The following is a 12,166-nucleotide window of genomic DNA, read 5'->3' as shown; positions in this document are numbered from 1 at the left end:
AAGGTGTGCTCCCTCCCGCCTACTATTGCTTCTCTCTGTCCAATGGCAAAGCAGACCTGGTCAGAAGCAGTGCGGTCTCTCAGCAGTGCGAAACCAGGAAGAGGCTAAATATGACCAATGAACAATGTGTACTTTTTTAAATAGTAACTACTATCGTGCATTTAAACTGTATGCAACCTGTCAAACCTGCTTTCTTGCAAATAGATGTTCTGTTACTTTAGATACAGTTCCAGTGGATAATCAAATCTGTTTGATATCTGCTTCATGTAGCTTTTGCCTTTTTTTTTTGCTCTTTTTGCAGTGTGTGTGTGTGTGTGTGTGTGTGTGTGTGTGTGTGTGTGTGTCTAAGTAAGCGTAGTTTAGTTGCCTGCCAGGCACCACGCCTTGCTTTGTTTATTTAAAATGTAAACCCTTTCCTCAGTCCTTTTCAGATGAAGGAGGAAATCAGACAAGATACAGTTTGTGGCGACAAGGAGTTTTGTTTATTTAAGACGTACAGCCTGAGGGGGAGAGAACAGAGCTCTGGTGGCTCTGAAAGGAAAAGCAAGGTGACCCTGAAAACAATAGGGCCACTTCCTGGCCACTCGGCAGTGCAATCTGCATCTTCACATCTCCCTCCCTTACTCTTCCTCCCTCCCTCCATATGTTCCAGGATGCTTCAGCTGCATGTCTTGGGGCAGATGATAGGGACAGGGATGGGTTGGGACAGTAAAATGATAACTCAGCATCAGCTGAAAGAAGCAGTAGTTTCCCACCATACTAGGGATTGTTTGCTGTAGGCTGACTGTTGGGACTGTTACAGTTACTTTATGTATTCAGTTTGGGGTATCTATTCAGAGTGCAACTAAACAAAAGAAATGACTTGGACCGACAACACTGAGGCCCTCTTCAGGAAAGGACAGATCAGGCTGTTCTGTCATTTTCTTTGCTGTGGTGTGCTGGGGAGGTGGCATCGGGACTTGTGGTGCCAACAAACTGGGCAAGCTGGTGAAGGCGGCCAGCTTGGTGGTGGGGATAGAACTTGAGAAGAGCGAAAAGGAAGCTGACGGACAACCCCTCTCATCCTCTCTATGCTGAGCAGCTCAAGGGCACTTTCAGCCATAGATTAATCCAGCCCCAGGCCTCAAAGCGCTTAGGAGGCTCATTTGTGGCATCAGCCATCAGACTCCACAAAGCTATATCACCCAGTACCTCCCACCTCCACAAAGCCATAGCACCCAGCATCTCCCATCTACGCTTATAGAGACTTAAACGGAAAAGCACAACTCTCAAATTTTTTGCACATGCACACATTACCTCAGAAACTTTGCATATGTACAGATATACACATTCTGTTCTATTTTGAGTGTTTATAGTGTGTAAATATTTATATTTATTATTGATTCTACTTTTATTGTATTTTATTCTTTCTTTTACTCTTGTGCTGCTGTGCCAGTTTGATCAATAAAAGAACATCTTATTTTATTTTTTAAAAAGACCTCATCATTCATTACAAAATCAGAATTTACCGGCCATTGTGGGGAAATTTGGTCATTTCAACAGAAGTGAATTAGAATAAGAGAGAATGGAGGTGAATATCTTGATATTGAACATGTGTTAATTGATTTTTTTGGCCACTTGGGGGCAGCAAAAACACGCTGACTTATCACCCTTTAACTGGTTAGCAAAGAGTTGCTTATTTACACAAAGTGCTCGTAACCTCAGCGTTCATTTAGAGTTTTGTATGTGTCGACCTGACAAATGGAAGTCCAATATTAACTCTTCTTTTAGCTCTCTTTTTCCAGCAATTTAGACATCTGTCTAATCAGAAAGATGTTAATTTAAGTTTTTACAGATATTTGATGTCAAATGTTTTGCTGGTAATGTCTTCAGTCCATTTACAACAGGCAAACATAAACATGGTCATGGTCATTAGTTGCACTGGTGGAGCCATACTCAGATTCTGGATAAGATTTTTGGAGGAGACCAGGGGCTTTCCTCACTTTTTCTACCGTGATTTGTTTGTCCTCTGAGTGAAGTGGTTGGAGGCTGCGGTCACGGCCCCTTCTCTGGGGAAGATGAGAAGGTCTTGCTAAGTCTTTTAAGAGGAGGGAAATAACAACACGTGTCATATTTTACAAAACAATGGACTGTGAGACTTGAGGAAGAGCGATGTGACAAACAAGCCTGCAACTGGCCATTAAGTATCAAGAAGAGACAATCCACAGCGCTCAGCAGGCAGAGAATTTTGCGAGAGGCAAGAAAAATTCTCTGCCTGCTGTAAACCATTGTGATCTGCAACCACCTGTAAATGTGTCAAGGTTTTAGTCGCACATTATTCACATTTTTGTGAGTTTTTGAGTCCATACATTACCTCCATCTGGAAATGTGATAAAGTGAGTGAGGCTCTCTTCACATCTGCTTTAAATCTGTAAATCTTTTGATGAAACAGCTGCAATTTCATTTAAATTCAACATTATTCTCTGAGTGGTCTTTTATTGTAATGACTTGTATATTAAATGTGATACTCTCTATCTGGGCTCTAATTTCATTAATCAGGGTGCCTTGCACAACGTGCTTCTGCACACAAATATAGGCCCTTTTGTCTTTTATGCTTCATATCCTTCACTCTGCTGCGGTGATGACCCAGTTTCAACAGAGAGGTCCTTTAAGATTCATCTAATTTAATCTAATATAAGAGTTTCCTGATTATATGTGCTCAATGGTGTAACATTACATGTCTCACTAGCACTAACATGCAGTGAGAAGAGTATGAGTCTATTTGTTTGGCTTGAGCTCTTGCCACTTCTTGCAGGTGTACTATATAGAACTTGAAGAAACTGATACTATCAGACTTTCCGTTTCTCTTTTTGATGGTGGGGGGTGTTTATTTCTTTTTGGTTTTACTCTTCAAGGTGAATGAATACATCCTATTAAAATGCCTACTGTATATAAAACATGAAGCTGGATACTTACCTACCCTCAAAAGATTTCGGGTCTGTGTTTAACCACCTGAACACTTCCTCTGTGAGGAAAATGATTTATCCAAATGGTGTGTTAATCTGTACTTCCTATGACCTTACTGTTTGTTTTATCATGGTTATGTGAACGCACTAACAATACATTGACATTAACTCGCTATAGAAAAATGCTCCCACAAACGCAGAAACACGTGTGTAAGTGTAAACGAAGCTGCATTAAGAATGTCAGTGGCTCACTTTGTTATGCCTCTGCCTGGTTACTGTAGATCTGCTAACTTCAGGAGATTAATGTAAAAGTCAACACATTTTAATGATATCCAACTGTGCATTTTTCTAATCCCTCTGTGAATGCTGTGAGAATATTTATGCGAAAAGTGAGAGTTCTGCAGGATTCAGTAATGGTTCAGCAAGGAATTTGTGTTTGAAATGGTAATGGTAATAATGACCCTGTATGAAAGACTTACTACTACTACAATTTCAGGTTTCGCCTGCAGAAGAGATCTGTTTCTGCAACTGCCTCTGCAAGTGTCCACTCTATGTAAACAGTAAGGAAATTATTTAGGGGCTTTAAATCACTGCACACGTTTTGCTGCTGGCTACTTGTTAAATCACTAGATGGATCCATTTTCATGGGTTGTTGGATGGAAGCCACAAGAAAGCTTACAAAACAAGCCCTTTATATCTATAAATGTTGTTGTGGTCAATGCAAGAACCTAGTCTTTATTGCAGAACTGTGTCCAGTTGCTGTCTAACTAATGTTCTTTGCTCCAAGACAACTCCTTGTAAAGGTATTCAAGAAGGCATTCAGAAAGCTTTAAGAAGCCAGTGTTTTCATCTCAAGCATTTGGGAGTGCCATGTTTTGGCACATGATTAGTGCATAAATCTAAAAGAACCAAGAAAGACATTTTTTTTTTTTTTTTTTTTTTTTTACTTTTGCCTACATTAAAACTTTTTCTTTTTGCATTAAGCAGTAAGGCTAAACCAAATGAATAATTTTTGGCCTTTGCACACCAAACCCAATGGAAGCGCAAAGAATGTTGCATTTCTTGTTTTAGCTTCTTGCCAATTAAAATCCTGTTACCCCTACTAAAGCAGATGTGCAGTAAACAGTGGATTTCCTACAATGGCTTACACTTGGCAGAATGGCATTGTATGCAGAGCAGCACTTTTGTATGTAAGAAAATGTTTTAAACCAACTTCCTCAGTAAGTACGGGTGCATGCATGCTTTGGCACCAACAGCCATCCAGCTCTCCCTTGCTGTGTCCCTCCCACTCAATGGCTGATGGGAACGAGAACCTATGGACTTCAAAACTGTGCGAGCATGTCTGTGTATTTGAGTCTGTGTGTGTTCACAAAACAGCTATCAGACAGGAGCCGAGACCCTCCACCTCCACCCCCACCATCACCTCCACAGGCCTTTTCCTGCCTGTAGGGTGATTCCTGCCCCTGCGCTCCCTCAACTTCCTTCACACACATATCAGCCTCCAGCAGCAGTACCTCTTCCTGAATCTGGCTCAAGTTCTCTGGACACTTTGGACAAGAAACAACAGCTCATCCATCTCTCTCTCTCTCTCTCTCTCTCTCTATCTCTCTCTCTCTCTCTTTTTTTTTCTTACTAAGTATTTCCTGACTCACTCTATAATTTTTAACTCATCATCTTACATAATTTCTCCAGGTAACACATTGTTGAATTGTGCTTCTGGGGCCTCTGTTCCTATAGTCTCAAGGCAAATTTGCACAAAATCTCTGCTCTTGATTTTTTTTTCTGCCTTTCAGCACAGCACTCCCAGGGTGTTATTCAACTTCCTTGAAACACCTATAATATTCCAGACATGTTGGCTGGATTCAGTACCACTCCCTTTCCACAATTTCCTTGATACCCATGTTCTGATGGGACAGATATTCTATTTCTGTAATTAGGATTTAGAGATTAGCATCTCTAACTTGCATAATAATAGCTATGAAACAGCTGTTTTATCTTTAGCTTCTGACCATTTCTAACAAAATTAAAATTAAAACTATGTGCCATTGTTGTGCCAATATTTCATTTCATTTTGACACTTGAATTTGTGTGTTCATTGTGATAATATAAGCACAATATCAGCACTACTACCTGAACTGCTGCCAAAACTGTGCAACCAGAGTAGAGATAGATGATAGAACTTCCAAAATCTGTTATTCTTTTGCGAACTGTATTTGATAAAATGAGCATATAATAATCATTTTAAAAGTATTTCTCCTGATCTGGAAAATATCACCACACGCTCATATTGCCTATCTTGCAGTGGCTGCTGACTGTTTGAAATCATTTTATCCTACATGACCCTGAACCTACACACTGGAGGTCAACTACATGATGTTATGTTTAGAGCTTCCTTAGTCTGATCCAGAGGCTTTCCATAACACTATTAATGAGGTGTATGTCTGTGTACAGTACATGTACCTGTGCAAGGTCAATAGTGGGTATAACATCAACATCCATCAACATCCCTGTCTACATGGAGGGTTTGTTTGGTGTCAGACTGGAGGGTCACCCTGCTCTGCATCTGTTGATGGACCTAGATCACCCCATCCCCATTACCAGTGCTCTAGCCTCACCCCAGGAGGCAGATTCGGAGACGGGGGTTGGTGGGGGGGTGGGGGTCACTCTGCCTCAATACATGGCCATGTTATTTTTTCCCAGTGTGGGACTAATGACTGTACATGAAGAGAAAGTTTAGGAACGTTTTTATTCATTAAATTTGTGTGGGTTCATATACACTTTACGCAAACACTAAAGAAAGAGGAAACAGACACACAGCTATCTGTAAGATATGCTAGAGTTTACAGATATATTGCAGTTATTGGATGGTGTAGTGAGTGTAGGTGTAGTAAGGTAAATAAAACATGCTCCTAAAATGCTATGTAAACTGTTGTGGTGAAACTGCATGGTTTATATGAAGTTATTGGTACGCAAGTCATATAAGCGAATAATTGATAATAACAGGCAGATCTTTTTCACCCAGAGATAAAATTAATATAATCACAATTTCATGGGGGAAGCTCATGAAAAACTACTCCAAATGCAGACACTGATTGCTGGATATCTTGAAAATGGGGTCCTTTGTCCAAGACTGCAAGTGAACACAGTGTAGTACATTCATGTAGCTGCTTGGGTTTTAAAATTGCAATAAAGGCACATTTCAGTTTCATGAAACACAAACAGCAGTAACTGGTTTCACATGTTTAAATGTCGAAGTTCAATACTTTACAGTTTATATTTTTCAACTTCAACATAGTGTAAAGTAAACACATAAATGTCACCAAATGATCAACTAGCCTTTTGAGCACCAGCAGTATTTTTGTCAGGACAGGTAGGTAAACATTTTTCTCAGCCTAATTACTCATGTCTTTGGTGGATGTGACACTGACTGCTGAGCACCCACTGGTTTTGTCTGTCAGAGCATGAAGCATATCAAGATGATTTTCTCCAGCTAACAAAAAACATGCATGTTGCAGCTTTCCAGAGGAGGCTAGAAAGGAAAGTATTAAAAGTTACAATTAAAACCAGTCAAGGCATGTGGTCCTTCTGCCAAGTTACATGGGAAATTGTCATGGAAGCCATTCCTTCTGAAGATAACCTTACACATTAACTCCTACTGTATGTGAAAGCAACTGATTCTTGCAACTCAAACACCACACAGTGGTATGAGAGTTTCCATTTTTGTGACAGATGCACAGTTCAACAGACAGCTTTGTTGTGGGCTAGTAATGCTGCCAAAATCCTCATCCCTTCATCAGTGGTATCTGAATATTTAAAAGCCATCTCTGAGATTTTGGAATTTGGTCATCTTAATGGCTTGAATTGACAAAGTTGAGTGTGTTTTTATTAGGCAAGTCTTTGGCTCACCATGTTGTAATGGTGGTGAGATTGGCTGTGGAGCCTGAGGAAACTGAAAGGATGGAGGGGATGTGGCTCTTCTCATGGGGAACTGGAAATCTGAATCATGAAGACCTAAAACCACTAAGTCAGTAACTCACCCTGTATCACCTCCCAAAGCAGCAGTTTTGGGAGGGTACTGTGTGTGTGTGTGTGTGTGTGTGTGTGTGTGTGTGTGTGTGTGATAAAAGGGTGAGAATCATTCCCAATATTTTGGTGTCATTTTTAATATGATAAATATATATATGCTGTGATGCTGGCAACATTCCAACTGCTACCAGCTCCACGGAGCCACTGCAGTAGTGTGGAAGTGGTTTGGTAATATGTAAGAAGTGCAGGAAGACTATAACAACAAAAGGGGGAAATACAACAAACTTATTTCACCACCTCAAGCAGAAGCACCCAGTTGAGTACGAGGAGAGCCAAAAATTCTGCAAGGAGATCTCTGCAATTGTGAGTTTTAAACTAAAAATATTTTTATCAATATCATTATTGCAGAAATACCCTGAAATATCATGATATTATTTTAGGGCCATATCACCCACCCCTAACATGTGTTTATATAATCTAGAGTTTTACTGTGCTGACTTTCTGTATTCTTGTCCCCCGTCAAATAATTTCCCATCCTTCCATGTGGCAATCCATCTGTTGGAGGCATGTTCCCCTTAAGGTTACTTAAATGACTGTTCTTCTTTGTGAGAAAGTATACAGTGGAAAGTGACCGGAAGCATGGGAGAGAAAAGGAAGCACCATGCGACAAAGGTCAGGAGCCAGTGTCCCATTTGTAGTGGTCTGAAGACACTCTGTCTTCATGTCCTTTGAATGTTCTAAATCATTGTGTGCCACATCTCCTAAATATGTTTGCATGCCTTAAAAAAACATTGATACTGAATCTGGTTAAAGTCTTGTCAGTGTGACAACACTACATCTTTGCTCCTTGATACGGTTGGTGAATACATACTAGTAGTTAATAAAATTGATCCAGAATGAAGCAGAATGAATCTAAATAAGACAGGAGTCCAGCCATGCTAGTGGCTCTGTGAAGTTGTGTCCTTTGAGCTAATTGTTAACATGCTCATGTGACCACCTTAAGCTAAAATTAGCACTGTGCAACTGAAGCTGAAATGTCATTAGTTTTGCAGGTATTTGGTCATAAACCAAAGTATTGGGTAAATACAATGCATTTTAACCTGATGATAGCACTATAGATGAAAAGTCAAGGCTTTGCAATTCATCCTGAGGGATCACAAGCTATCTAATAGGTTTTTACCTGAAAACTATATATGTCAACCTTACGGTGGCACAAGAAAAAAAGACCAAAGTCATCTACTTGGCATCATGGACATATTTACCAAACGTCATGGCAATTCATCTTATAATTGTTGAGATATTTTTTTAGTCTGAACCAAAGTAATAGACATAGCAATATTGCATTCCCTAGAGCTATGCCGCTAGCGTAGCTAGAAAGTGTGTGTGAGATTGTGTCCATTTTTTGCTGCATAGCTTAAACCAAAACAGTGACTCTGCCATGTTCCTTTACGTTGATTAATCAATATTCACAGTCTACCATGAACATCTGGAAACTGGGGTCTCGGTCAGGTACTTAGGAACAGCACTGGGCTGTGTAGTATTACATAGTGGCCACTGTCAGAAGTGCAGGTCACATGACACCCACTATCACAACTCCATTACTGGGCACATAATTGGCTGACTGCCTCAATGCACCTAACTGAGTGGGAAATGTAGCTGTGGTAATAGTGTGTTGATCTGTCAATGTGTCATCATGTGGTGTTGAAAATCTGTTATAAAAATACAGATAGACCAAGTAAGAGTGGAAACCTCCATTGAAATAATACTGGAGTTATCAAGGCTTGAGAGCACTTTATTTTTGGGGAAATCTGACTTTTTAAGACGTGATCTTTAAATTCTACTAATAACGCTCACACACATGCTCTATCTCAAAATCTGTCTTTGTGGCTTTCATCACCTCATTCACTCTATCGCTAAATACCTTTCTCTCACACAAACAAACAGTCATGTAATCACACTTTCAAGCACACATGATTTGTGCCTCTATAGGTCTCTATGATCCTTAGGAAGGCTTTCTTTATCAGACAACATCGGCTACATTGGAATGGAGGTCAGGGGTTTGTAACTGCAGTTGGGGAGGAATCGAGGGGGGTGATTTAGGGGGCCTGAGAGGTGTGAGTGACACCCTTGCTTAGGCTCCCAGGGCCCAGCAGGATCAGTGCGTGTGGAGCCGGGCCAGCTTGCCACACAATGAGAGGAAATGGGAATTTAATACAAACTTTCTCACAAAGTCTAAGAGACCTCCCGCCTTCATTGTCGGTCTCATTTCCAGACATCCCCAGCTTCGCCATCACCACCTCCTCCACAACCACAACAAAATGTCAAAAACAACTAACACATGCCCGGGAGTGTGCTGCTGTAAATTTACTTTTTGACACAATTAGGTAGTCTTTTCCCACAATCTTTCATCTTACCAATGACTTTTCTCAATGGAGTTTGTGAAAAAATAAGCTTAAGGGTGATAATGTATTTGCTCCACAAAAAACTGAATAAATGTCATAGACAAATATAGACAATAACGAGTTCATATTTCTAAAGAGTTTATGAAGATGAATTAAAAAATCTGACCATATAGTTATGGTCAGTGCTGACAATACCTTACACAGATAGCTGGTTGCATGATATAACCCAGTCTCACCAAGAACACCAACATTTAAGATTCAAGATTAAATATGGATCATACATTAAAGTCAGGTACTTATTTCTACCAGTTTACTTCAACTAAACTATGTAAACTGCTCTTTAGACTGTCAGAGTAATTGACAAGCAATAACAACTTCGTTTAATATAAAATAAAGAACCCAAACACCATACTCCATAACATTGATGGCTGTGTTTGAAAAGATTGTTTTAAGATTTGCATTTTTTGTTGCACTGTTGTTATGCCTGGGCAAGCACTATTGTGCTTTTAGAACTGGGACAGGAGACACACCGAGCCCTGTCTTTGTCTGGTAGGGTCATAAAGCAAGCATCTGTCTCTCTATCAACAAACAGAGTTCAAAATTACTATGGAGCAACAAAGAATTTTGGATATGGAATGGCTAATGTCTGAGTAGTACAGAGAGTCCTCAGTCCTTGTCCACCCCACTAGAATAATTTTCTTCACATTGTATGCATGTATGAACACACATACTATTACACTACACATGCACACTCACAGTCCAGTGCACTATTAAATATGGCTGAAGCATCTGTGTTGACCCAGCCTTTGGTCTTTTCCCTTTTGGCTTCCTATAGAGGCTCCACCAAGCTGTGTCTGCAGCACGCAACACTTTTCTGTCTTTTCTCTGTGCAATTCATGCTTTTGCTCTCTTCCTTATTTTCTCCCCTAAACTCTAATCAAAGTTTACAAAATTCTGCAAAACCTGCAATAAGTATCCCAATTTGTGCAAAACTATTTTGACAATAAAGTTTATTGCATATTGTTTTATTGTACACCTTTTACTATACTATAGGTATGTGCTGCAGTTTGTAGTCTGTTCAGTTCAACATCATTGTTCTTTCTGATTGTTTTTGAAGTATGGGCAGAGGAAATAAGTTATATATAATTATAAAATTCTGGCTTCTGAACTACACAGGTCACATTAGCAGGTCTACAATACTGATCTGAGCCAAACATTGGTGCCAAGAGCCTTTATTTGCCAAGAGTTAAAATGGAAACACTTGTAGACAAATCAAGTTCAATTATGAATACCCATTCTAATTTTGATTTGATTTCTTTTTTTCTTTTACCTTAGCTATTTTAACCAGCAGGACATATCCTTCCTCTGATTATGGTTTTCAGTTTGTCATTTATGCATTTGACTTCCTAAATGGTAGGATTTGACATTATTAGCTTTTTCAAAGTGGACATCATTGTACCCACACTTTGCAAAGTATTATTTTATTCTGTGTTTTTTGACAATCCTCAATACAATATAATATTACTTGCTGGTTAAAGAATGCCATTCGAACTCCTATTATCGAAAACAGGAAATCTCAAACAATAACAAGTTGAGTCAACATCAAGCCGATTGTCTGAAGCCGCAAGAAAGAAAACATCAAATCAGCCCGAGAAATTAGAAAAGGCATGTGCAGTTTTTTCAACTGGATGTTTCAAAGTGAGACAGTGCAGCGCTTTTAAAAGACTGGGTCAGCAATGGCAGAATAGACACAACAAGCATATTGTTCATCATTTCCTGAGGCTGATTGATTATAACAGTGAGGGAAGGGGCAGGCTGACCATAAAAGCTGCATGAATTGTGAACCAGCACATTGAGGTGAAAGAACAAAGCTGTTGCATTTGGCAAAACATGATACCAGCTACTGCAGCATTTGGTGTTCTACAGTATCTCTACAAAGAAAATCGTGGCAGCACTCTCAGCCTCAGAGGACACAGGGGGCATGCAGAGTGTGGATGTTTGCCACACAGATGCATTTCAAGTGTGGGTAGATTATCTTTGAGGAGTCTACACAATTATCAGCAGATATTTTGATGAAATGTAGTATTAAATTGTATATTTTAAATCTTTGACTTTGCAAAATCCTGTTGCTTCATGTTGAAAACATGTGACACGAAAACAAGTCTGCAATCTGTTTCTTACAATACCCACTAAAATATTCCTGTGACAATTTCAGAATGACTTAAAGCCCCCCTCCAGTGTATTTTGACATTTCTATGATATTTCATATTTCATTAATTTCCATACAATGTTAATTACCCAAATAGTTTGCCAAATATTATTTGACAAATACGTAGCTTAATTTTGTGCTCAAAGTTGCAAAAATTACTTAGTTGCTGAAATGGGGTGGTGATTTATGAATATAGTAATTCCATTGGGCATACGTCATTCTCCTAGTCATACCTCGTTAAAAAAAACCTGTTACGCCGTCACGCCTCCTTAAGTCAGTGCAGAAGAGGATTAGGGCCACGTGTGAATTTTTTTTTTTAATTCTGAGATTAAAGTCAGAATTCTGACTTTTTTCTCAGAATTCTGACTTTTTTCTCAGAATTCTGACTTTAAACTCAGAATTCTGACTTTAATCTCAGAATTCTGACTTTAATCTCAGAATTCTGACTTTTTTCTCAGAATTCTGACTTTAAACTCAGAATTCTGACTTTAAACTCAGAATTCTGACTTTAATCTCAGAATTAAAAAAAAAAATTCACACGTGGCCCTAATCCTCTTCCGCAAGTCAGAGCGTCAAACCATTAA

This window comes from Micropterus salmoides, unplaced genomic scaffold, assembly GCF_014851395.1.
Source record: "Micropterus salmoides isolate LMB-PRFRI ecotype aquatic unplaced genomic scaffold, ASM1485139v1 Ms_hic_scaffold_13, whole genome shotgun sequence".
NCBI lineage: Eukaryota > Metazoa > Chordata > Actinopteri > Centrarchiformes > Centrarchidae > Micropterus > Micropterus salmoides.
The sequence above is the reverse complement of the archived record's forward strand: the minus strand, read 5'-3'. Positions refer to the sequence as shown.